The sequence below is a fragment of the Equus caballus genome, chromosome 4 (genome assembly GCF_041296265.1).
Source record: "Equus caballus isolate H_3958 breed thoroughbred chromosome 4, TB-T2T, whole genome shotgun sequence".
NCBI lineage: Eukaryota > Metazoa > Chordata > Mammalia > Perissodactyla > Equidae > Equus > Equus caballus.
This window is the reverse complement of record NC_091687.1, coordinates 58401582-58424059: the sequence shown is the minus strand read 5'-3', so window position 1 is coordinate 58424059 and position 22478 is coordinate 58401582. Positions and strand designations below refer to the sequence as shown.

Below are 22478 nucleotides of genomic sequence, written 5' to 3'. Positions count from 1 at the left end.
TAGATAGAAGGTAAAGTCATTAATTATAGTGTTTATTTTTAGCAGTGTGATTGAGGTATAATTTACATACCTTAAATTCACTTGTTTTAAGTGTACAGTTCAATGACTTTTGGTGAACTTACAGAGTTGTGCAAACCTCACTACAATCTAAATTTGGAACATTTCTATCACCCGAAAGAAACTTCAGTCCCATTTGCAGTCACTCCTCATTCTACCCATGTCCTGGGCCAATGCTAATCTACTTTCTTTCCCTGTGGATTTCCCTATTCTATACACTTTATATAAATGGAATTGTGTGCTGTGTAGTCTTTTCTGCCTGGCTGCTTTTACTTAGTATGTTTTCAAGTTTTAACTATGTTATATATCATTATTCCATTCCTTTTTCTGGAAGATTAATAGTCCAGTGATGGATATACACATTTTGTTCATCCATTCATCTAGTGATGGACATTTGGGTCGTTTCTACCTTTTGACGATTATGAATAAATCTGCTATGAATATTCATATACAAGTCTCCATGTGGACGTATATTTTTCTTTCTGCTGAGTAGAAACCTAGGAGTGGAATGGCTAGGTCATATGGTAAATTTATGTTCAGCTTTTTAAGAAACAGCCAACTGATTTCCAAAGTGTCTGCACTATTTTACACTCTCATTAGCAATGTTCCGGTTTCTCCAACACTTGTCATTGTGATTATAGTCTGTTTATACTTCACTCCTGCACTTGTCTCTATTGTGCTTTGCTCTAGCATAAAAGGTAAGGATTTAAAATAATTTCCCCTTATCCCATTTGTTTGCCATGTCTTTTTATATATTAATATATTAAATTCGTATTTAAATGAAGTATTTTTAATGATCTTTTTTCTTTCAATATCTCTTTTTCACACCCTTCAACATAAAACTTCATCTTTTTCCTTCTCATTCAAACAAAAGTAAGCATCTCACAGAAATCTGGCCATGTGAAATGCTAGGAGAAACTAATGTGACAATTTAAATGATCAATGTCTGCTTCAAATCTTTTTGAAAGTAGTGGGATTAAAAATCCTTTAAAAAGTCATACAAATGAGTATGTTTATCCAAAGGATTCATGGTGAGTATTCTAATGAAGTTCTCTCTCAAGTTATTTTGAGGACTATTCTTTCGAATTGCCCTGAGGAGCCTGTGGTGTATTATTTTGTCTCTCCTTAGTGGTTACGATGTCTGTGGCAGGTGATGTTTATTTTTAGAGAGCATAAAGTCATTTGGAACCAAACATACTCAGTAGGACAAGTGATTGAATTCAACCAGAAATATGGACTACGTAGTAACCCCCCCACACACACACACGTGTGCATGCATGCGCACACATACATGCACACACGTGTATACACACACGCACTGAGTTGCTTTTTCTGTGTTTCCTAGATTAAACTGGAAAACAGGGGTCAGCCCCATGGCCGAGTGGATAAGTTTGTGCACTCCACTTCAGCAGCCCAGGGTTTCACCAGTTTGGATCCCTGGTGTGGACCTAGCACTACTCATCAGGCCATGTTGAGGCGGCATCCCACATAGCAGAGCGAGAAGGACCTGCAACTAGAATATGCAACTATGTACTGGGGTTTTGGGGAGAAGAAGAAGAAGAGGAAAAAGAGAAGATTGGCAACAGATGTTAGCTCAGGTGTCAATCTTTAAATAAAAAAGAAAACTAGAAAACAGCTCTAAAAATCATGCTCTCAGTATTTTTAAGTGATAACGCTATTAGTTGAACAAGAAAGCAACCTTCTATGGTAACATCTTTAAAGATAAAAACATTCAAATAGTTGTACAAGTTCTAGCATATTTGCTTAAAAGTTTATCCCGCTATTTGATAGTGACATTTAATTTCAAAGTTAACTTTGATAATTCCAAGTTCAAAGTTTTATTCATACTGAAAGTGTTCCCATAGGAGGTTCTAATTACAAAGTCGGGTGTATATTGGAAGAAGAGGTCCTTACTTTGGTTTTAAGCTCCCTACTGAGCACGTACTGAGTTTCTGGTCTCGTTGGCACCGTGTGTTGAACTTGATGAGTATCAAGCATATCTACGCTTCTTGTAGGCTTCTTCAGAATCCTAATGATTCATGCTGGGAAAATCTTTCATCTTTTGGTGTACTGGACTTCCTCTCACTGTATCCGTATTCAAAAAGAGTGTTGGATTGGCAACACCAAAACTCTGCTCAAGGCTGAAAAGTAAACTTTCAGAATTGAGTTAGAACATAGATGGAACTGCCCAAGTGTGGTCTGAAGGTGATGGAGAGAAACCCCAAAGAATCTAACTCTACAGCTTTGTAGGCAGAGTATACTCAGAGCAGCCTAGATTGTGAGCTCTTTGACGAGCTGTGTGGCTTCTGAAGTCTCTCTGGGCCTCAGTTTCCCCACCTGTAAAATGGGCACAAAATGAAAATTATGTTTCTCACAAGGCGTAGCAAAATTGAAATGTAATGACAGGCAGCACAATGTGTGGCGTGTATTTAGCGTCCAAACAACGGTAACTCTACTTGCTGTCATCATCATCATCTTTGTAGCCCCTTCACCACCCACCACAGTGCCTGTTTAATAAGAGTACAACAAACAGTACTTCATATTACTATCATCCTCATATTCCTGTCATCACTTAGCACAGAGCCTGGCATACAGCCTGTGTTCAGTAACTGAATACCAAATGAGTGAAAAAACTCCACTTTATGTTTCCAGACATAATTCGTATAGGATATTCAGGAAAATGGTGTTTGACATCACTTTTTAATTAATCAAATTCTTCCTATTCTTCTGTTTTGTTCTCTGAGAGAGAGTAGAATGTAGTTGTTACAAGCACAGATGCTAGAGCTGGAACAGCTGAGTTCACATCCTGGTTGTGCTTCTTACTTGCTGTGTGACCTATGACAAGTTACCTACTCTCTCTGAGCCTCAGTTTCTCCATCTGTAAAATAATAGTGCCTTCCTCACAGAGATTAGAGAGCTTATACCTGTAAGTGATTAGAACAATGCCTGGCAAATAGGAAAGGCCATATAAGTATGTGCCAGGGAAGGGAAGAATTTTAAAAAGGAATAAGGCAGAGTCCCTCTCCTCAGAGAATCTCTCCAGTCCTCAAGGATCCATATATGCCCATAAGGCATGCCAGAGCATGAAGGAAAGCCAATTGTATGTGAAGAATTGAGCATAGAAACAGTGGAACGCTGGTACATGTTTAACAACCAGCTCTCTTGGAGAAAAAAGCCTTGAAGCCCTGATTTATAGCTTTCCCAGTTTCTATGGTGTGAGTATTCCTACCATGGCCAATTTTAAGCCACCATTGTGATGTCATTGAATGCGTTGCTGGGAAAAGATACACACAGTCTCTTCTTGCAGGCTGATATTAATGGGCTCCAGGACGCTACTGGGTAGAAGCTTCAAGATTCCAGAGGAGAACACCCCATATTGATGATGTGGCCTGAGTGCTTGAAAATCCAGCTGGCTGGAGAGTTCTACCTGGCTCTGGGGAGAAGATAGGCCAGAGGGAAGGGCACTTTACACTGCCTACTTATTAAAAAAAAAATTCCTCTTATCACCTGATCCTTGAGATACTCCAGTAAGTCAGCTTCCTTGGCCATTCAGTCCTTGACCTTGAGATTGCCAATAGGTCCGACAAGTACAAAGATGGTTCAGGTTTGTTGAGTTTGAGAGAGAGACAGGAGAAAGATGGGATCCTCATTGCCTCCCAAGGTAGTCTTCCTCAGGCATCTCAGGGAGAAAGAACAACATCACAGCCCAGGTCCCACTTTTCCCTGACTCCCCGGATGACGTTAAGAAAGCGTTTAAACTCGCCATCCTCCTGTTTTGTGTAATACAACGGGTAGAATAATATGGTGGTAGTTATTCTACACACCAACGATTTCCTGCTGCCTGCCTTCCAGGTGCATGATAGGGTAGACTTCCTGACCACATGACCAGATCCTGCCAGAGCATTGTGAGAGGGAATGAGAGTGTTACTTCTGAGCACAACTTTTAACGGCTAGAGCAGAACACTCTGTGCTCTTTTCCCTCTGCCACAGTGAGCAGCCATGTTCCTGATGATGGCAATGTGGTCAGTGTAGATGCCGCCAAGAAGACGACATGGGTAGACCTGCCAGCTGACTCAAAAGAGAGCAGGCAAGAAATATATATGTGCAGTGTGAATCCACTGAGATTGTGGGGGTTCGTTATGGAGCACAACCCATCCTATCCCGACATAAGGATCAGACACGAGAATCAAACGCAATTATAAAAGTTGGGTGGAATTTTCTGATAACATTAAAGCGCTCTACTCAAGGAAGGAATTGGCATCTCTAAATTAGCAAGGGGGCAGAAGAATTTGAGAAAACTCTTTCTTGGAAAATTGCTTGCGATCACTTCTTTGAAATAAAAATGGAAATCTAAGGAACTGTGCCTGATATCAGGTGCTTGCAATGGGTCCAATTTGCTGTTAGCTCTCCTGGTCCTAGACTGGAGAGCAGTCAGCTGCAAGCCTTTGGGGCTAAAGTCTCCAGAAGTGTTAGTGAGGAGGGAAAGTATGTTTCATTGTTCTTTGGGCATAGGAACAGCGACCACATAACAGCAGTCCCTCTTCAGTAAGGAATAGCAGTAAGAATGGCCATTTCTTGAAGGTCTGTGTGCCAGAATTTCATGTATAAAAATATCTAACCCCTACAACACCTAGCCCCCTTTCAGAGTTAAAGCTCATCGATGGTCATATGGAAAGAGAACACAGGAGCTGGAATTCAAACCAGCTGTGCTGTAGACTCTGCCTTAGTTGTGTTTTCCTGGAAGGAGACCCTGAGACAAGGATTCAAGTGTAAGTAGTGTACTGGGCAGCGGGAAGTAATCCAGGAGAGGAAAGTAGCCAGTAAAGGATGCGTTATTATATCAGCTACTACGATGGCAACTGTGGTTTAGTCCCAAGGAGAAGAAGTGCAAAATTCACTACCCAGAATTATCTCATTCAAGGGTGGAGGGAGCTGGGATATTTATACACCAACATCTGAGAGTTGTTGTTTGAGGGCTGCTCCCAGGGGTAGAGTGGCCTGCTGTGATTTGGGGAACAAAACCCCTCAGATGCAGAGATGCAGACCCTGGCAGTTGGAAGTCATCTGGAGCACATGAATGTCCAAAGGTTGTGGGTGGAGATATGACAGCATTTGCTCCAGGCTCCAAAGCCTGAGGTCTCTCCACCACTCTACCCTGCTCAGTTCCTGGGCACATCCCCTCTTCCCTCCTGGGGCCCCTCTAGGGTGAGGGAAACCCCTTGTGGCTCCAAAGAGGCCATCTGGTGCCCAGCTGCATCTAGAGGCCACCTGGTGCCCAGCATGTAGAGGAGAGAGCTCTTGGATGAAATGTGAAATGCGGATAATGGAATCCACTTCCTAGGGTGGTTGTGAGAATTAAATGAGAACATGTAGCATTCTTTGAACAGCATCTGACACATGGTAAATGTACAATAAATGTTAGCTGCGATGGTGTTGAGGACAATGGATTGGGCAGGAGAGGATGAAGGGAAGGAACAACAGAAAGAGGAGGGAGAGAGGGAAAGAATAGAAATTAAAGAACAGAGAGAGAAAAAGCTTTGTCACAATGTGTCATTCACGTGGGCTGTCAGCATCTACAAACTGTTCTCTTTTCTCAGGGTTTGGGGGCGATATACTTCCTTATCAACCAGAACAGTCTGAGATAGCTTCTTACAACATCTCCAGTTCTCATTCCTGCTCAAGGTTATGCTCTCGATGGCGTCATTGCTAAAGACGAGACAAACTACCTGAGGCTGAAATTTGGTGCTTCAGAGCAGCCTAGGATGGCATGGGGCTTTCCAAATGGCTTCTTCATTGAGCCTAAGGCCCAGAATGTAATGTTTGCTTACATGGTAATGCCAGTTTAGAGTGTCCTGAAAGTGTGTGTGTGTGAGAGCACACACATGTTTAACTTGCAGGATATACATAATTTTAGAAATTCTGGAAAATAATTGCTCTTGATTAGGACAAATGGCAGTCACCATTTCCTATTTTCACAGCAAGTTGAAGGAGAAAAGCACTGGCTTAAATCATAAACAGGTGTTTCAGATTAGATATAAAGGGAAATTTCTTTTTCAGATGGATTTGATAAGCCTGGGAATGGATTGTCAAGGGAAAGTTTGAAGCCTTTTTCTCTGGGAGCTTTTAAAAATAGGATAGATGCTCATCTGCCTGAGATGGTTGAAGCATGACGCTATCTGAAGATGGCTTTGGGGTGGGAGCAGAGGAGAAAGGAGATCTCCTTTCTACAGGGGTCTGCTGACTGAGCATTCCATTTCACTTTTTAGAGCATTTCAGCATTACTAACTTCATGTGATTTAAAAAGTCACAAATGTTCGTTATTTAAAATTCAGAGAATATAAAAAAGTATGAACAATGAAAAATCAAACAAAATCCTATAATCCAGAAGTAACCAAAAGCGATTTATTTTTGGCATATCTATTTTCAAGACTTTTATACATAACACAGAGTCTCCAAAAAAATTATATCATACACGGCATGCTTTTGCGATATAGCTTTCATACTTAGTATATTATGGACTCCTTTCCATGTCAATAAATACTGCTTTACGTCATTTTTGGGAGCTAAAGACTATTTCATGGAATGCATATAGCATAATTTATTTAACCAATTTTCTACTGTGGAGGCTTAGGTTGTTTTCCCTGGAAATCCCTATACATAGGTCCTTACTAAGTTGTCCACTTATTTCTTAAGAATAAATTCTTGGAAGTAAAATTGCTGTGTTAAGGGTATATCTGCTTACATTTTCCTACCTATTGCTTGATTCCCCTCCAAAAAGTTCATACCGATTTACATTACCGTCAATAATGCTTGAGAGAGTCTGTTTCCCCTTTTCTAAATAACAGTGGCTACTGCCCATGTTCACCAGCTACTCTCAATGTTTTAATATACACTTCTTTGAGTCCTAGAAAGGTTGAGGGTTTCAATCATTTATATTTCTTGGTTACTTTGCTTTTGTGTCCTTTATCCATTTTTCTGTTGGGGACCTTGATAGGTGGATAGATAGATAGATATAAATAGACATAAATAGATTATATCTGTATCTATCATTTTCCAAGTTGCTTTTTAACTCTAGTGATTATGGATATGTTGCACAGAGGTTTGCTACTCAGAAGATCATTCTTCGGGCTGCATTAGTTATAATTAGAAAATAATGACCTCCTGTAATCCTGGCCATAGCTGTGTCACCTGCTTATAGGCCAGATGTAGTCTCAAGTCACCAAGGAGTATGGAGCAGAGTGTAAGTAGGTGGGTAAGGATGTGTAGATATGGCCAGTGCATATTTTATGGAATCAGGTCAGGGTTCTCTGTCACTGAATGAAGTCAGAGCCACTGAGCTTGACCACAGAACAGGAACTAAGCCTTCAACACATGGAGCGCACAGTGGTGGGGAGTATGAGAGATGAGGGATGGAGGGAAGGTAGGAAGATGGTCCTTTAGGGCCAGTCCCTCTGTTCCTTTCCATCTAAAAGCAGCAGCATCTGCCTTTTCTCGGTAACCACCCCCAATCCCCTCCCTAAGTACATAAGCTAAGAGCCTTTACTAGCCAGGGATGTTGTTGATTCTCTCCTTTCTTTCTCTCTGGGCCGAGGAGAAGGGGGACATGAACACTTTTTATACTTGGTGATGTAGGGCAAGAAAGGCCCAACCGCATACGGGCGAGGTAGACAGAGGGGGGAAGGAACAGGGTACTCTCTCTGCAATGAGGCTGCTTCTGGGGATAGGGACCCAGCAGTCGGTGTAGGGGAAATAGAACTCGGCATCATGCTTTGTCACAAATATGGAGCTAGATCCAGGACCATATCCTATTTCTTCTGACTTCAGCTCATCTTTGCTCACTCCTTGTTACTTTAGCTGTTTCGGGCTGCAAGTTTTATGAGTTTTTGAGAACAGTATCTTGTTCATTTCACTCAGAGTAAAATCCAGATTCCCTACCTGATCTTTCAGGCCCTATATAGTACCACCTCTGCAACCTCTCCTGTCCCATTTCATACCCAATTCCCCAGATCATTCTATTCCACTCATTCCTCAAACATGTGAAGTGCATGCTTGCCCCAGGACCATTGCACTTGCTGTTTGCTTTGCTTGGAATGCCCTTTCCCACACATCCACATGGCTTACCCGCTCCTTCCTTCAGGTCTCTGCTCCAAAGTCACCTTATCTGAGTAGTAGGTGGAGGTACTTGGCAGGCAGCTGTATCTGGGAAGTCTGTCTCAGAGAACACGGAGCAGACATTAGGGAGGGTTCCTGAGGTGGACCCCAGGCCTGGGGCAGGGCTGACTGACAGGACGGAGATGAACCCAAGCTTTAGCAGGGTCCAGGGCCAAGCAGCTCACCAGGCAGAAGTTAGGCACAAGAGACGAAGGTGAGGATTCAGTAACTGGGACTGGATTCCCTTTACTCCTCCAAGCCCATGTGTCTCCCACTGAGCTGGCCCAACCCACAAGCAGCATCTTCTCTCTGTCCCCAGCCTCCATTCTGGGCTCGTGCTCAGAGCCCCACTGCACGGGCGTCCCAACCTGCTCCCAGGCCCCTCATTCCTTCCACCTCCCTACGCCACCCTCTTCCTTACCGAGACTCATATTCCTTTTCATCCCATTCTGGAAAATCTCCCTTCCCCTCCAGGTGTACTGCTGGCCCTGAAATGCCTGAACTCAGCCAAGCCCACAGGCAGCACATCCACTGGGCATACTCCAGCTCTGGGAGCTGGCTAGGCAGGAACTCGGTGTAGGAAGTCGGCCTCAGAAAGAAGACCAGAAGTTAGTTAGTAGAGCTGGACCGTAAGACCCAGAGCCAGGCTGCAAGCAAGCATGAGCTGATGCTGCGTTCAAGAGGGTTGGACAAAAACCTCAGACAGCCCTGCCTCTAGAGGATGGGATTGTCCCAGAGCACAGGATAGTGTTGAGCTGTCCTGAGGTAGTGGCACGATGGCTCCAGGTCAGGGTGGAGGGATGAAGTGGACAGAGAGGGTAGTCATAACATTGCCCCGTCCAGCATGGGCACAGAGCAATCTGAATCAATGCCCACTTGTCCTGGAGCAGGGTCCTAGAGGCCCCCTGCTGGGTCCAGCATTACCCTTTGAAGTGCTGGAATGTGGGGAGGGTCGAGACTGGCCAGCACTGATGTGGGGGAACTTGGGGCTGCAGCTCTTTACTAAAGGCACAGAGGAGCTTCTCCATGTTAACACCAGGGTCTACGGTTCAGGTGTCGGGCCTGGCGGAGGGGACGGAGTCAGCCAGGAGCTGTCGGGCAGGCTGCTCCCACCGTGTAGGGAGTGCTTCCTTTCAGAATGGGAAAGACTCGTCCTAAATATAAACTACCAATTTCTTTGTGAAGGATGTATGGAAAACCAACAAAGCAACGTACTTAACCTTGCATGAAACAAAATCTTCAAGCATTTAGAGACCAGCATTGTGTTTAAAAAGCTTCAAGTGGACTAAAGGTTGTGGGATAAGATACTGCTTTCTCAGTGAGGTCAGTGTGAGTAGACGCCAGAGGAACATCTGAGCGAGCCCCAACATAAAGGTCCACAGGACCGCGGAGGGAAGCCCGAGTGTGTGACCACGAGCCTCCAGCAGGGACCATCAAGAAGGGCCACTGTGGCCCCTGGACCAGGACTGACGGCATTCTCCTGCTGGCTCACGCCCAGCGGCCAAATTCGCTGCAGAGGTGCCGGGAGTTATTGGCTGCTGCCGTTCTAGAAGATCCATCAGGCTCCATTTTTCCAGCGCATTATTCAGCCAGCCCTGGAGTGCTAACTTGAGACTGCATCTTCCCCTGAGGAGCCCACTGGTAGGAAGCGGAAGGACTTTTCAGAGCTGCAAATTCCCAAGTGCTAAAGCTCCCCGGATGTGACAAGTCCATTTAGGAGACTACTGTAGACAGGGAAGATGAAGGGAGAAAGGCTTATGAATTGTCCCGTCTGCTAGGCTAATGGAGGCGTCCCCTCTCTGACTTGAAGAGGAAGAGAGTGATGTCAGAGAAAGATTGAGGCCGGGTTTACAGAAACACACACCAGTTTGGTCATTTTGGCCAAAAAGCTGGTCCATTCATCCAAACAGCTGGTGAGTCTAATGCCTGAGCCCCATACCAAATATTTCTATTCCTTTAGTCAGGGTGGGGTCTGGTATTTTTAAAAAGATCCCCAGGTCGCTACTGGTTTCACTCTGCTTGCTATTTGATTGTCCTCTGTGTGCCGGGCATTTGATGGGGACAGGGGATAGAGATGAAGACATTATGGGCACTGATGGGAGGGACCCGTCAGCGCAATCAAAATGCCTGGACTAATAGTGTGACAGCCCTTTCAATACGCTATCCAGATAATTGCTTGAAAAGGGGAAATTCAATCAATCAACCAGGTGTTATGTCTACACAATGCTTCATAATCAGATTGATCTGCTTCTCCTGAATTGACACAATTAAATTCATACTGTTATTTTTGTGCCATATAGAGACAGCCAAGCACATTGTGTCTTCAAGAGGACCTAGGTACCACCTGTTTGGGGAAGGTTGTTTTAATATAGATTCCTGGCCCTCACCCCAGACCTCCTGGATCAGAATCTCTGGTTCCCAAGTTTTTCTTAGGCAGCAGTTCTCAGCCTGGGCTGCACATTAGAATTACCCAGGGAACTTTTAAATAGCCCAGGCTGCACCCCAGACCAGTTAAATTAGAATCTCTAGATGGAAGCAGTGGGGAGGGGAGAATCCAGGCATCAATGTGTTTTGAAGCTTGTCAGGTGCTTCCACTGTGCAGCTGAAGTGAAGAATCCCCGAGTTGAGTTGCATGGGAGGAGGCGGGCATCAGGATCTTTTAAAATCTTCACGTGGGATTCTGATGTGTGGAAATTACAGAGCGTGCCCTCTGAGACCTGCTGCCTGTATGAAGGGCGTGTGAGCACTCTTGCTGAGCTCTCGGGGCTGTTTGCCGCAGGAGTGATTCATTGGTGAGTTTTCCCCCAGTGAAGAGCTGCCATAGAGAGGCTACCGGTCCTGCGTCTGTTTATGTTTCTCACACGACAGTCAGAAAGTCCCTACTGCTCAGATCCTCAGATCCTAACATTTTTCTTGGTTGTATGTCATGGTCTCCTCCTCTCAGAGCATTCCAGGTGCATCCTGCCTCCCCCCTCTACCTCCGTCTGCCCTCAGGGCCTTACTCAGGCCTTCTCTCAAAGCAAAGCACCGAAGCACCAGGCTCTTCTCCCAGTAGTTGTGTGAGAGCTTGACATTCTAACCAATCAATCCTTATTCCTGTGGGCTCAGGGAATCATGAGCTACTTTCCCCAGAAAACTTTTGTTTTAGTAGAAACCTTTTGGAGAGAATTCCTCCACTAGATAAGGCAAAAAACTTCCTTCTCAGCCTGGTCTTGGTCTCAAAAACTTCTTTACATAACACTACAGGCAACCATTAGAAATAGATCAGAGTCGTGTGGGAGTTGAAACCTTTTTGTCATCCCTTAGAACAAAGTGGAATCTCTTCTGGTGGATCCAATCAGCATGGCAAGTCCAAGGGAAGACGATCTGGAGATGGTGGGACTTTCAGTGGGCTCGTGCATGTCCATGGGTAGGGACGGCCCTGTCCTACCACCACTACAAAGTAAAGACACAGGTTTAGCAAGGACAAAGCCGAAGACCAGAAAATGCCTCTTGTTTATTTTTCCTACCCTGGGCCTCCACCTTCTTGGTAAATAGTTCCATCTTCCAGAGATAGCCCGGACTCCCTTAGTATACTGGTCATGCTCTGGAAGAGAAGATTCTGCAGTGTTCCTAAGTCAAAAAGAACCAAACACTTCCCTCTTTTATTGTAATACTCTTATTCAAGCCAAACTAATTTGATACATTAACGTCCTTTCTTCTTCCTTTTTGCTTTGTGATTTAAACCTTTCTTGGTCATGGATCTCTTTAAGAATTTGGTGGCATCTCTGGCGCACTATCCAGAAAAATTCACCGAAGTATGAAAATCTGCCTTCAATTTCAAACATTCATGACCCTCCCTACCCATCCATGGGCCTAAGAATCCACGTCTAACAGCAGCTCACAGAGGGAAAAGCAGGGATTCCCGTCAGATGCCTATACTCCAAGCCATATTTTTCTGTTTACTAATTGTCCAGAACAATCTGTTAGTGATTATATGTTGTGTGTCCCCCTGCAAATCCGTATGTTGAAGCCCTGACTCCCTCTGTGATGTTTGGAGGTGGGTCCTTTGGAAGATAATTAAGTTTAGTTGAGTTCTTGAAGGTGGGGCCCCCTGATAAGATGAGTGTCCTTATAAGAAGTGGAAGAAAGACCAGAGCTCTCTCCCGTGCTCTCCCTCAGCCCCCCCTCCCACACCTTGTAAGGATGCAGCAAAAAGGTGGCTGCCTGCAAGCTATGAAGTGCGCTCTCACTAGGAACCAAATTGGCCAGCACATTGATCTTGGACTTCCTAGCCAAGAACTGTGAGAAATGAATGTCTGTTGTTTAAGCCACCCAATCTATGGTATTTTGTTATAGCAGCCTGAGCTGACTAAGACACACTCCTTGTCCTTGCCCATTTCCATTTACAGAGCACAGCAGGCAACCTATAAGTTTGTACAGGAGATGAAATTTTTAAATGATATTTATCATTTTTGTGAAATTTTTGTATTTCACCTATCTTATCATGGAGGAAAATCTCCCACAGTAGACCAAGCAGAGGTGGCAAGACCCCTGGGCTTGCAATAGTTTTGCTTTTCCTCTCTCCTTACTGAAATGCTACCCATTCAAGACCAGCTCAAGTAACACAACTCACCAGAAAGCTGTACTCCCAACCCCTCTGTCTCCCCTGCCTTTCCTCCCTCACAGAACAGATTCTTCCCTCCATTCTTAAACTCTGAGAGACATTGTTTATCCCTCTCTTGAGACACATTATGATTATTTCTGTACTTGTCTTGCTCTCCTTTTTCTAAGTTAACTACATTATGGGGAGAGACTGTCTTATCTCTGTCTTCTCTGCAGTACCGACCCTATTACCTGGACTCTAGCGGAAGATAATTTTGTTGTTCTTGTTTAATTAGTAAACTTGGAAATGAAATGTGATGGGGCCACTCACTGGCTCCATTCTCTTATAATCCCATGAGATATGTGGAAGCACGCCCTGTGCGGCAGGAGCTCTGCCCAGCAGTTGAATTGTTGGGATGTTGCACAGGGCTTTTCAGCTCAACTGACTGCACTTGGAAACTATTGGCCAGAAACAGGAAAGAAGTGTGGAATTCCAAGACTCATTTATGAGTGGGCCTTAGATGAGTGTTTCTGGTCATCTTGGCCACAGGAAATCCCAGGAAGGTCATCACACAATCATTTCTACTGAACAACTTTAGGCCAGTCAGTTCACTGACTGGGTGCTGCAGGACCTGTTGGTGAACCCAACATGCTGCTGAGTGAATGGATATAGAACAGAATCCCAAACATTCAGAAGCATCTGTCCAAGGAGGCCCTGCTTCTGGGAGAGACTGGATCCTTTCTACAAGGATCTGGGAGCTGATTTTAAATGGAGGAATACCTAGACATCCCCTAACTTCCTGGCAACTTCTCCCTCTTACTCAACGTGTCTTGTCTACAACCTCTTGCCCCCCACTCCCAACTCCATCTGTATGTAATTCATAAGTTGAACCAGAAGGACTCGTGGGATAGATGTAAAGACAACTTTATTTTTGCTTTCCACTGCCCTTTAAACTTGTTCAGTGGGGTTATTTTTCCCCTCTTCCTGGATGAAAACTCAGGGCAGTACCACAACTTTTCTGATCACTCTCAGATAACAAAAATCTTCCAGTCATTTTAAGTCACAATTTAGACGTGAATTTCTTCTATTTCCCCAATGGTCCAGGAAGGAGCAAAAGTTGGTGGCTTTTTTCTTCTGTGTCTTTATTCCTACTCCTCCTCAGGCTAGCCGGACCTCTGGACCACATTTTCTGGACCTTCAGGGTTGAAGCAGCAGGAAGGTTGGGGGATAGGCAAATTGCCCACCTCTATTTACACAGTGCTACAGGCAACCTGTAAATAGACCAGACCATACTGAACTGGTATTGTCATAAGATGGTGGCATAGTCTCTAGGCCTTTCTCTTGCAGATACTTTCCTGGGTTCTCCTGAGACGCCCACTGGGCCCTTCCAAACACAGCTTCCCTGACTCAGGCAGCATCCCTCCTCTGCCTGGCCTTTCCTGATGCCCCTTCATCTTCTGCTCCTGATATTATACCCTTAACCTCTTACTCTGGACTCCCCTCCCTTCCTGGGAAGGATCCTCAGGCTGACATTCCTACTGTTGATGAAAATAATCCATAACCAATCTATAAATGAAAATTTGGGTGAGTTTATTCTGAGCTAAAATGTGAGGATTATAACGCAGGAGAGTCTTTCCACAAAGGAACAGAGCACTCCAAAGAAGTGGGGGTATACAGGGTGGTTATATACCCTCAAAGAGGATGTTTCACATATGATTGAAATGTCCCTTTTACAATAGTCACGAGGCTGCTCTGTCGGCACAGCGATTGATGGAAACAGCAGATAGGTCTGCTGTCTCGGTGAACACAGCAGGTTGGCAGGTCTGTTGCCTCAAGCTGGGTGGTCACAGGTGAGCACTGCAATCAGCTCCTAGCCTAAGGAAAGATGCTTAATCTTTAAGGAAATGGCAACGTTGGGAGGGGGAGGGAAGTTGCACCTTTATCTCAAGGGCCTTTGTTCTTGTCATAGGAAATGTCTAAGCAGGTATACAATGCATGCTCAATGGCCACAGTCAGGCCCTTTTGGAAAAAAAAGTCAGGCCGAATTAGGTTTATACCAAATGGCTTCCTCATATACTCCAATATATCTTATTGTTTGCCATTTCAATTGTCACTACTACAGTTCCTACTAAATCTGATCCCCAGAACTCAAATACCTTTGACCTGCTGATAGAAAGTTACTTCCTAGATGCAGTCACTCACTCTGCTGCCACAGGCCACGTCAGCTTGTTCAGGTGTGATCAGGCACCTGTCTTCTGGACCCCTGCAGGAAACATATGTTCCCTAAAGCGGGGGGTAGGGAGTGTGCATGGCGGTTGGCTCTTCCAAGAAATGATCTTTAAAAAACCTCTCTTAACTCTTTGTCCTCCTCAGTGAGAGTCTGAGAGTCACTGAGCTGGTTCTCAACCACCTGTTTGACATAACTGTATGGTTGTCCATCTCTCAACTCAAGGTTGACATCCAGTATACATAAAATCTTAGTGTCCCAGCTGGAACTGGCAATTTAAAACTTGGTTCTACGTTATGGCCTTGCTTCTTCATCCACAGCTGATGAGACCAGGAGTGAATTCCTGACCTGAGGCCACTCAGTTTATGGGGTGGCCAAAGATCTGTGATTTGGGTGTTCCAGTGCCAATAAACAAGTAGGGATGATCAGACTGGAGTGAGCAAATCTGAACGAAGTAATCCACAGCCTCCAATTTGTGGTGGAATTCAAGCCAGGGAGTCTCAATGCAGTCAGGACCCATGGGGGTGCTGGAGGAAGCAAGCAGGCAGAGGAAGCAGGTGGGGCCAGTTGAGAGAGACAATGAAGATTCAATCAAAGGAGCTGAGATAAGGGAGGCCTTGTGGCATCTTGGAGTGGGAGGAAGTCATAGATCCTGACTGCCCAAGGGTATCTTCCTGTGGTCATGAGGGACTCCGCTTCTGGCCCTCCAATAGCCATGAACTTGCTTCTTGCATCTTCCAATCCTCTTTCCTTGGGCCGGCACAAGCGGGCTTCTGTTTCTTGCAACCCAAACTGGCTAACAAGACCAGGAGGCAACTGCAGTTCTGTATGTCTTGGGTAACAAAACTCTGAACTTTGTTCTTTTCAGACTCCCTCCCCTACAGATCTATTAAATGCTGCAGCAGATCAGCAGCCTTGTACACCTGCTTGAGTGAAAAATACAACTGTCGGCCAGACTGTCAAGTCAGCATAACACAAGCTTATTTTTTTCCTTTGTGGTTTGAATGCTACCCTCCTGGAGTTGAGAAAAGATATCAGCTCACAGAAAATGCCACTTCTTGTTATTGTTACTTACTAAGTTTGGGAAAACTTGATAGTATCAAGCAGACAAGCAGCAATTAGCTGCCAAGTGTGGAAGATTTTGAACCCTGGCGGCACATATCACACACACCTGAGGAGCTTTTTTTTTTTTGGTGAGGAAGATTGACCCTGAGCTAACATCTGTTGCCAATCTTCCTCTCTTTGCTTGAGGAAGATTGTCACTGAGCTAACATCCATGCCAGTATTCCTCTATTTTGAATGTAAGACACTGCCACAACATGGCTTGATGAGCGATGTCTAGGTCCACACCTGGGATCTGAACCCATGAACCCTGGGCTGCTGAAGTGGAGCACGCAATCCCAACTGCTATGCCACGGGGCTGGCCCCTGAGGAGCTTTTAAAACTATCAGTGCTGGGTCCCAACTGGGCTGTATTCCACAAAGTCACTCAGGGACTCAGGCTGAAAGCAGTTTCACCATCTTGTAAAACTCACCATCTGAAGAAAATGCCTTCTCAATCCCTTGTACCAGGGAAGAGAGAGATGGGAAAGTTACGCATGAGTTTTTCACTGCTTCAGCCGGAAGTGACATGTCATTTTACTCATCCTTCATTGGCTAGGCCTAGTTACGTGACGCTGCCTAGCTGCAAGGTGGTGGGGGAACATAGGGGAGCAAATGGAATGCTTGTAAGCATTAATTTCTTTGCCACACTCTATGAGGTGGCTATTATTCCTGGTTCGAGAAGCAACCTCAGAGAGATTAAGAAATTTGCCTACAGAGATCAAAATTTGGAGCTGGGCCTCATGCTCAGATGGTCTCACTTGAGTTCTTGTGCTCTTTCTGCCCCGTCGATGGCTAACTGTAAGCTCCTAGAGGGGTATTCTCCGTACCAGTCATCATTTATTTATCCTTGAGGGCATCTAGTAAATCCCAAACAAAGCTACCAAACATGAGGTGACACTAGAAATTTCTGGGTTGTAAATATAGATAATGGTGCTATTTTTATGAAGTGTGCTCACTAAATCATCAGGTGAAGTATCCAATGCCATCCTGGGAATAGAAAGGATCATTCTTGGTGCCTAAAAATAACTGATCCACTGTGGGCTCCTAATAGATGTAGCTTCAAAAAAGCAGCCACCGAGTAGCACAGCTCCTGGGCGTGTAACAGACGACATTGACACTGTTAATGGCAGCTTTTTGCAGTTTCTGGAGCTGTGCCATCCCAAATTGCTCCAGGTAAGAGTTGACAGCTTGGTGGAAAGCTGTTTTCCCCTCTCTCTGTGATCAGCCATGGCTGTGGTCGTTTATTAACCCACAGCGTGAACAGGAGTAAGGAATTCACTAAACTGAAAACTCCACAGTTGTAACATGCAACTTGGCAAGTGATGGAACTTCTCAGCTTGTCCAATTGCTTGGGGTCTGTTGTTTTGATAATTACATCTTAAAATGTTGGACATCTTCCAAATGGCCAGTCATACTGTTGGGAAAGAAGAGCTTGCTCTGGGGTGGGTAGCCCTTATTTCTATTTGTCTTGACATGGAGCTTCTTTGTCCCTGGTCCCCAGCAGTAGACCCATTGTCAGGACCCAGAGGCCCCACATCTGTCCTGTATCTCTGGGAAGGAGGCCAAGGCAAGACTGCCTAGGGAGGCATGCTGAACCAAAAATACAGATAGATTGATAGATAGATAGATAGATGATAGATAGATAATGTCAAACAATAATAAAAATAGGCAGCAGTGGTGAGCTTTGCCTCATGCCAGGCACTCCTGTAAGCACTTTATATGTTAACTTATTTAATCCTCCCAACAACTCTCTGAAGTAGATACTACCATTATCCTTATTTTACAGGTAAGAGAGCTTGAGGCACAGAGAGGTTAAGACACTTGTCCAAAGTCACACGACTAGGAAGTGGCAGAATTAAGTTTTGGAGGCAGGCAGAATGGTTACAGAGTTCAGGCTCTTAATCAATAAAGAAAATAAAGGGGGAAAAAAAGGTTTAAAGGGAAAAAAAGTGATGGACAAGAGGTAGCCCATCAATCAATCCCTTTACCAAGTTTCTCTTGGTGACTTCCATAAGGCCCCTCATGAGACTGGGGTTACCTTCCCAGCAAGGTCAGACCCCACTCTGGCTGTGGTTCCACGGGGATCTGGGCCGCAAACTGAGCTGACCACTGAAACCACCTGAGGAACTTAAAAAGGCAATTACTCAAGCCCTGGTCCTGAGCTGCTAACCCAGTCTGGGCCCTGGCAATAATATTTTACCTTAAATTTCCTCAGGTGTTTCTAATAGCCGGGCAGGTTTGGAGTCCATGTCCCAGCAGAATCAAAATATTCCCAAGCACAGGGAGAGGGCTAGGCCTGGGGTGACGGAGAGGGGCCCAAGACAGATCACCCTTTATGTGCAGCGTCACAAGCATCAAGGCTGAATTTGAGGGGGAAGAGAAGTGGTCATGGTTCAGAACAGATATTGTGTAGCTGGAAAGTCTGCCCCCATCATCCCTGTTGCCTTAGCGATGGCACAGAGGTCCTTTGAAAAACACCTTTTATTGTTTCTTTTTCTTTTTACACCATGTGCATCATTGTAGAAAATGCACATTAGTAAGAACAAGAAAATTAAAAGCACCGGCATTTCTGCCATCCAGAGTTACGCTGCTAACACTTGGGGGTACACAATCCCTTCCTGCCAGATAGATATACTTCCTGTTGCTTTTTTGGGACAAGCTGGTGGCACCACCATTTTGCAATCTACACACCTGTGGCCTCACTGACTGAGGCACCAGCAGGTACCTTGTTCCTTCAAGCAGTGCGAGGTTGCTAGAGCTTGAGGCTCAGGGCCCCCTCGAAGAGCTGAGCTGGGGTCAGCAGGTCTGCAGGACCCAAGACAGCCTGTGCAGCAACTGGATGGCTTTTGTGGAGCTGTACCCTGAGCTGCCACAACCACTGCCCCCTTAGCAGCACCACAACCACCAGCCAGCTCAGAATCACGTGTCCAACCTTGGAGAAACCTCAGACACCACCGGTGGTCATTTTATAAACAAGAAAACCAAAGCTTAGGAAGGTGACTGTCAAGCCCAGCTATCTATCCTCCCTGGCTGTGAGTTCTAATATTCCTGAAACATAACTATGGGTCTGGGAAAGGAATCGAGTGATTCCTAAGGGCCATGATTAATGAATGGGCTACAAAAAACAGGTGAGCAAAGCTTACCAGAGCTTACCTTTGTGTAAATCCTTTTTGGCTACTGGCTCGCCTAATTGTATAACCTGACTGCAGTTTAGTTGGGGGAAATCCATCCAACAGACCCAACAAGGGTTGCATTCCTACATTTATTTTGTGAAAATATGCCCATATACCCCTTCCTCTCTTTCTTATACTTCCCCCTGCAATATGATTGGTTAGGTTTTGTTGAGCTGGAGCTTGTAATGTTGGAGTATCTTAATAATGGCCATTTTAATAGATTTACTCCAAAAATATTTTAATAGATTTACTTTAAAAATCCTGTAGGGGTTATAAAACTTTTTCTTAAGGTCATATAGTGAATATTTTAGATTTTGTGAGCTATGGAGTCTCTGTTGCAACTACTCAATTCTTCAGTTGTTGAACAAAATCAGCCATAGACAATATGTAAATGAGTGAGCATGACTGTGTTCCAATAAAACTTTATTTACAAAAATAGGCAGCCAGCCTGCCAAACAGCCTGTAGGGGATTTATTCTGTGGATAAAAGGGGTTTTTCCCCCCATTATTATTCTAGTGAATAATTACAGCCTATATAAAGTCTTAATTATTTGATGAGATGTTGGAAGAGAAATCACTGTATCTTTAGAGTGAATGAGAAGTCGGATCTATTCATCAAAAAAAGAGTTCACTTTGTTCTGAAAACTCTACTTTTTCTGCTTTTTAATGACTGCCAGAACAATGTTCTTGCCAAACATATGTATCAGTGATTCGATGTGAATATATTCATGGTGTAGAATTATTTAAACTCAGACTACATAGTTCACAGGTCTTGCCAAGACATTAAAGCAGGTGGAATATCAACCACCACTGCTAAAATTTCAGTTGCTATTTAAGCAGAAAATGCTCTTAAAGTAGCTAACTCTTCATGGGAATGTATTACAGTTGTTTTCTGTATCAGTTAGTTGCAAAAACAAACCACGCTAAAACTTAATGCCTTACAAAAACAATTCTTTATTTAGCCAGTCTGTGGATCACCTTGGTGGTTCTTTTGGTCCAGGCCTGGCTCCAATGACCTAGACCAGGCTTGCTCATGGTGTGTAGTCAGCCGGTAGGTCGATCAGGGGCTGGCTGGCCTAGCATGGCCTCACAGGTCTGGCAGTTGGATGGCTGTCGGCTCGGGCAGCAATGGGTGGGGAAGAGGGGACTGGATCTCATGGCTCTCATTCTCCAGCAAGCAAGCCTGGGGTTGTTTACACTGCAGTCCCGGGGGGCCAAGGTTGTGAATGAAAGCATGAGAGGTCTCCTGAGACCTAGGCTCAGAACTGGCACACTGTCACTTCCACTGCATTCTATTGGCCTAAGCAGGTCACAAGACCAGCCCATGTTCAAGAGGTGGGCAAACAGACTCCGCCTCTTAGTTAGAGGAGCACAAAGTCGAACTGCAAAGGCCGCAGACGCAGGGAGGTGCGGACAATCAGGCCGTTACTGTAGTCAATCCAGCAGAGTCTCTGAGAGACTAGGCAGAATAGCTGTCTTTTACGGATCGGACAGGAAGCCCTGTTGACAACATCATTTACATGGATGAGCTGAAAACAAAACTAGCAAGATTGACAGGTATTTTCACAGTGTTGAAGCTTGTTCTTATTAAGTGAAACCAAACCACGACTCAGGTTTTATTTCTGTCCACCTCCCAGGCCTGTCCAAATTCCAGCATTTTTCCTAGTGCGTGCAGTTGTGCTCTACCTTAAGAAAGCCCTGGGTATGAACACTCAAACTGTCAAAAGAGGAATTAGGATGTTATTCTGTGATTGACAAGAATTCTTTTCATTTTTAACAGAAAGTTTTATTATAGAGTTCCTTTAAATAGCGAGTTCTCTGTTTACCATGTAATTTACTTCGTACAAATTTGGCATGGAAATTTTCTGGGCACTCCTATCACGTGAAACACGACACATCCATATTTCTCTCCGGACTCCTTATAAATTAAGGTGATACTCCTAGTGTTGTTTTTCACCATGTTTATATATATGAAAAACCCAAATCTGCAACAATAGTACCTCTTTTGGTTTTTTTAGGGGTCAATCCACCTTGGGGCTGGGGAAAAAGCACTGGAGGAAGGTTCAGTAGGTGTGAGTTACGGCCTCAGTTCCATGAGACGGCACGTGTACTGGAAGGAACCGCAGGCTTGGACCTGAGAGATCTTGTCTACAAATACGTCTTTTTTACAACACATCATTTAACTTTTCTTGCCTCCAGTTTATTAAGGTGGGTACCTCCAGTGTCTCTCACTACCTGGTTCCACTTGTTGACCATGTGACTTCTCTGGGTGGCAGTTTCCTTATCAGAGAAGCGGAGCTAATGGCACGTACCTTGCCAATTTCATCGGAGGGTGAGGATCAATGAACAAATCAGAAGTGAGTTTACCATCAAGCTCCTGAACATTGAACGTCAGAGCTTCTCACTAGCATGGCTTTCTTCTAAATAAATATTCTTTTACATCTAATTTTGTATTCATAATTTTGAATCTACCAGAATTTCTTAAGAAAAAGAACATAGGAGAGTCCTTAATATTAAAGAAAATAATAAATATATAAGTATTCATTATAAATTAATAAATAATAAAAGAATAAGGCAGATCCTGATGGATGCCAAACCTGAATACACCTCCAGAGATAATATAAGGAAGCGTTTCATTAGGGCTTCATAGCTTGGAATTGGGATGCAGTTCTTTCATTTAAGGCTGTCACCTCCAATTGAAGGCAAAGACTGCTGGAATGGGTAGCTCACAAATTCTGATCCATCATTTATATATATATATTTTTTTAAAGATTTTATTTTTCCTTTTCAAAGCCCCCTGGTACATAGTTGTATATTCTTAGTTGTGGGTCCTTCTAGTTGTGGTGCGTGGGATGCTGCCTCAGCGTGGCCTGATGAGTGGTGCCATGTCCGCGCCCAGGATCAGAACCGGCGAAACTTTGGGCCACTGAAGCGGAGTGCGTGAACTTAACCACTCAGCCACGGGGCCGACCCCTCATTTACACTTTACAGTGTGTGCGTTTGAACTTTTCCCAAGAGCAGGTTTTAACAGATAGGAAAAGGAGAGAAAGCAAAAAGTGGGAGACCCTAAAATGAGAGGGGGGTGCACCCAGAAAGAGAAAGTAGGGTGATATGGAAAGTAAGACCCAGGCAATAATCAGACTGGATGCTGACTGCAGTCCCAGAGTCGGGCTCTGGACCTCT

The 22478-nt window shown here is 44.5% G+C and overlaps 1 protein-coding gene across 4 annotated transcripts in view; it reads left to right on the top strand.

Moving 5' to 3' along the window:
- Window positions 1-22478, top strand: part of RAPGEF5 (Rap guanine nucleotide exchange factor 5) — a 349321-nt gene that overhangs the window by 67679 nt on the left and 259164 nt on the right. For 2 of the 4 annotated variants that reach the window (XM_070264266.1, XM_070264269.1), the window contains exon 3: window positions 21314-21503. The exons of the other annotated variants lie outside the window; for them this stretch is intronic. The gene's annotated coding sequence lies outside the window, so the exon portion shown is untranslated. The remainder of the gene's footprint in view (window positions 1-21313; window positions 21504-22478) is intronic. 4 annotated transcript variants of the gene reach the window in all.